The 4,892-nt window shown below is 45.9% G+C and overlaps 1 long non-coding RNA gene across 2 annotated transcripts; it reads right to left on the reverse strand.

The window, feature by feature from the left end:
- Window positions 1-1,427: 1,427 nt before the first annotated feature.
- On the reverse strand, window positions 1,428-4,629 carry LOC123160056 (uncharacterized). Of its 2 annotated transcripts, XR_006479978.1 has the most exons (5): window positions 4,184-4,621; window positions 3,884-4,086; window positions 3,697-3,795; window positions 2,422-3,009; window positions 1,428-2,332 (listed from the first exon to the last, which is right to left on the reverse strand). It is a non-coding gene; the product is annotated as an uncharacterized lncRNA (long non-coding RNA). The 2 variants fall into 2 exon arrangements; XR_006479977.1 differs by having other exon boundaries at window positions 2,422-3,795; window positions 4,184-4,629.
- Window positions 4,630-4,892: the final 263 nt, after the last annotated feature.

Below are 4,892 nucleotides of genomic sequence, written 5' to 3' on the forward strand. Positions count from 1 at the left end.
AGATCATCAAGGGTGATCAAATTTTTTATGGCGCCGACTGTTGCAACAATGGGATCATAGTCCCGATCAAGACCGGCGAGGATGTAGTCGACCATCTCGCCGTCGGTCACTGGACGACCAGCGGCTGCAAGCTCATCTCCGAGACTCTTCATCTTGGCAATGAAAGAGTTGCTTGACATGTTGCCCTTCTTGGTGTTTGAGATGGCAATTCTCAGATTGGTTATCCGAGATTGGGACTGTGCAGCAAACAGTGTGGTAAGAGCAGTCCACAGATCATAAGTACTTCCCTTACCAATGACCTGCGCCAAGATTTCTGGGGTGAGCGAATTCAACAGGTAGCTCAGAACCTGTTGATCTTTCGCTAGCCACGGGCCATACAGAGGATTTTGCTCCATGGTCGTGGTCTTGTCCGCCTTCGCGACCTCCACCGTGCTTGGCGGTGCGGCATCTGTACCGTCGAGGAGGCCGGTTACTTGCGCGCCTCGCAGCGCTGGCATCACCTGCGCTTTCCAGAGAAGGTAATTCCCTCTTGCGAGCTTTTCTGATGGAGGAGCTCCGAGGTTGAGGGCGACGGCGCTAGAACCAGCCATGGTGATAGGGTTTGGGTTTCTGGCGATGACAGAGTTGGGTTTCTGTTCGCTGGATAAAGAGATCGCTAGATGATGGGAAGAGACTAGGCTCTGTATACCATATTAGAATTGATGAAGCGTTTCTACTCTCCCGAAGGAGAGCTGCGTATGTATATTTATTGAGGCAGAAATCCTTGCCGTAGAGTACAAGAGAAGGGGAGACCGAACCGGTCATTACATCGAGGGAGAGATAGATACAGATACGAGGGAGGATAGTTAAGATTACATTGCGTGAATAACTTAAACTCTAACAGGTACGACTATTTGATAGAAGTATATTAGAGAGGTGGTCTACTTCTCCTTTGTAGTACCTCCACTTTCTTGGGCGATTGCTGCAGGGAACATCTCTTTTGCTGCAGGCCTGCATATAGTGACACACTTTCATCGGTCTTTTAATAAAATGGAGTCATGTATGTCACGTTAGGAAAATGCTGATTACCTCTTCTTCGACTTTGTGTCCGCAAGCTTGTTGATACCTTCTGACCTTTTCTCGTGCCTTGAGCCTATCTTATCATTCAGTGGCTTCAAGCCAATCAATTCAACGTGAATAGACAGACAATTTGTATAGAATATAACCATGGCAATTTGGATCCTTTTGATATACCTCAGCTGGTTCTGATTCAGATGGGGAAAGAGTTGCAAGTGGTCTTTCATTTTCTATGTACTTTGTTGCGTACACTTTGAAATGGTAGAAGTCGGCTCATTTGTTGTGACTGTAGCAGTTGATTTTTTGCCGTGAAGCTTCTCTATTTCAGGTGGCAAGTAATTTGCCCTTCCCTTTGCATGGGTTGCCGCACATTCTGTAGTTGTTCCAGTTATTAGTTCTCCTTGCTGCCCAAAGAAAGTAAACGCGGCAAAAGGTGGGTCCATTTGGTCTTCAGCCTCTTTGGGCTTTTCAAAGCCTTGGCATTTTAGAATATACTAGATCATGGATGGCGCGCGTTGCAGCGTCCATCCTTTTTGTCGATTAAATGATAAAAAATTGGATATTGGTTACAGAAAATTATTATAGTTTCACCACCTTTAACATTTAACATCACGTAAGACCAGCAAGTTATTGTGCACAATTCTAGCAGACATGCAAAAGCAGATATTCAGTTTTCTACTGAATTTACAATTGATGCAGCCAACGAAACATACCTCTTAGCAAAGTAAGTATCAAGTAATTCTATTTTCATAGACATTATCAACTCACACATTGTTATATTTCCTCATTGCTTCACCATGCCTTGCAAAAATAACCAGAGCTGTTCCCAGGAGTAGAAGGCAATGACATGGTGCTATGGTGTAGAGGAGACTAATTTGGTTCTTGGAAAGAACGTTCAGTGTTAACTGCTTGAGAGATTTCTTCACTATCAATTCGTCCGGACAAAACTTTATCTAATGTTATCATGATCCAAAATTTTATCTCACACCTTCAGAGAGCAGCAACATCAGTAAGCAATTAATTAGAACAGGGTTATTGATATGTCCAGAATATCATACATCTCTGACTTGCCCAACATGAAGACTGTCTTCCTGATCAAGTAGTGCTAATTCAAAAGCCTCATAAGTAAATGGAAATGGACAAGATGTATATAAGCTTTTATTTCCATCATATGCATGCAGGAAGACGCCCACCCAAACATGATTGCCCATACAGCCTTGCAAATTGTATCATGACAATTGATGCCAGATGAAGTAGGCTTAGGATGTATAAATACCTGTAAGATATAGTACAAACAAATTATAGTTGTGATGATAAAAAATAAAATCATACAATACGATAAATTTGTCATGAAAAACGTCTTACATGATATCGGCAAAGAGTTTCATTATAAGTGAATAGTGTAAAATAGTTTGCCTTCACACTATTGCTTTCACCAGCGGAAACAAATCTCGGGCGCTTAAAGCTTTCGCCGGGAACAATTTTTTGGACTTCAGGAATCCAGTGTGAGACTGTACTTGATGCACCAGAACCTATCCCGCCTTCATGACCACCACTTGGGTGACAGTTTTTATTCTTTCGCGCCATGGCTAGTTTCCAAAGCAAGGCATAAAGTATATGTAGGTAGGTCAAAATAAGGAATTAAGCAGGAAGACATATATTCCAAGGTCAAGAGCAAAGTGTGCCAGGTTAAACTTCAAGAGTGCAATATCTAGTAATCGAGAAATTGCATGAAAATACAATTCACTACAGATATATAACTGCCTGATATAAAAGGGGAGAAGAGAAATTTCATTCTTTTCGGACATCATATCATAACCACTACAGAAACCTCCACCTAAGGCGACTGTATGTTATTTATTTCCTCCAACCATTGTCTTTTGACCTCAACAAATGAATAAGAGCATGACATTCACACCAGCATGCCCGAGTATTGTCAACCTTGGCCTTCCCCTGCATAACACACGTAATGCAGAATTGGAACCTTTAGCCACTACCAAAATTACAAAACAGCAGCACACCATACAGAATTCAAATGACAACAAGTACTGACAGCACATCCGCAGACAATTTCCTTCATGCACTTTGCCAGTAAAACAGCGTTCCCTAGCGGGAGCCGTAGCCCTGGGCAATGAAGGGATCAGGAGCCGGCGCACGAGTGAGACAACAGGTTGGGCCAGGAGGAGGTGGGAGGGAGAATTTGCGTGGCGCATTGGCGCCGGGCGGTGGCGATACTGCCTGATTGCCAGGTTGTTGAACAGCCATCACGTAGCTTCCAAATCAATGGACAGCTAGGGTAGGAATAGATGTAGCAACGAAGGATCTTCATGCTCACCAATTATTCCTACATTGCTGTCGGGCGGAGTGGAAGCGTGAGAGCGCTACGCTGGGATGGAGCTCGACCGCCACGGATACCTCTCAGTTGCAGCAAATGAAGCGAGGCAGCATGGGGAGGGCGTCAGATATTTGAAGCATTGCTAAGCACTAATGCAAACTACAGTCGTAATGGCTAAAGCTGATACCAATATGAACTGCTACACTGAAACTACAGATATGAGACTCGAGAGCCAAACATAAACCATCATGGCAAAAAAAATATGCAAGAATTGTAGTCATCATTTGGGAAATACTAGCACATACATATATGTAAATGAACCAAGAATACAGTCATGGTAAGAAAGAGCGGCACAAATATCCTCTTCCTCCTTGCATCGTCGACATTACCGTCCTACCTAGGCGCTGAAAAAGATGAAAAGGAGGGAACTGAATTAGAAAGGGATACATGGCTAAGAGATAAAGGACGTGAAGAGACAGGGTTAGTATTTACCTTTTCGATGTGTACTGTTACTCTTGCGCCGACGAGGTTGCTAGTGTAGTGGTCGCCCCCGCCTCCTCCTCTCGCACCAGCGAGCCACCGTCGCTTCATCCTGTGCATCCACCTTTGTATCCTTGAGCCGTTTGCACCGCCTCCTTGTACTAATCGCCCGCCTACACCATAACTAAGGCTCTCTCGATCGGCATCGCCACCTCCTTTATTCATGGACAGACAACAAAAAGAACAGCCGGGATTAGCACTATCAATTTCAAGGAAGGAGGGAGGAGAATCAAAGTGTAGGGTTACACTTACGATGAACTGTTACTCGATGAAGACCATCGGCCTTAATCCTTGTGCCGCCGGCGGTTCTGCACTCGATCCCATTGTGCGCTAGGGCGCCTCGGCTGGACCCGAATCACCTGCCTCCGCTTGACACTGTCGACGCTCGAGCGCATCGGTTGCATCCGAATCCTTCGCTTGATCCCAGCGCACGAATGGACTCGATCCATCCCTCACCTCGGCCGTAGCGGTGCTCGAATCCGGACTGGATCGATCGGCTCCTCTCTGCGCCTCGAATCCGGAGTGGATGGATTCGATGCGGTCGCTCCGCTGCGCCTCGATCGGGATTAGATTTTTTCTTTTTGAGAAAACAGAATCGACGGGAGATGGATTTCACGCGGTCGCTACTATGCCTCGCAAGCCCACCAGTGGACCTCGCTGGAACTTAATGGGTTGGCGGCTCGTGACGGCCCAATGCACCAGAGGCGTCCGTTTCGGCCCATGGAGCAGCAGCCCAGAGGACAGCTGGGCTATATTAGCCACACTGCGAAATCGCTTTTCCACATTAAATCGGACGGCCAGGAACTCCCAGATCAATAAAACGGACGGCCGAAAACCCAAATCGCTGTGAGGGCAGAAATTAGGTGCGGTTATACTGTCCTTAATTTCAGGTGTGGGCGGGCAGTCATGGCCATGTAGGGTGGCTTGGTTGCGGGTGGTTGGCGGAGCTAGGGTGCGACAA

The sequence above is a fragment of the Triticum aestivum genome, chromosome 7B (assembly GCF_018294505.1).
Source record: "Triticum aestivum cultivar Chinese Spring chromosome 7B, IWGSC CS RefSeq v2.1, whole genome shotgun sequence".
Lineage (NCBI taxonomy): Eukaryota > Viridiplantae > Streptophyta > Magnoliopsida > Poales > Poaceae > Triticum > Triticum aestivum.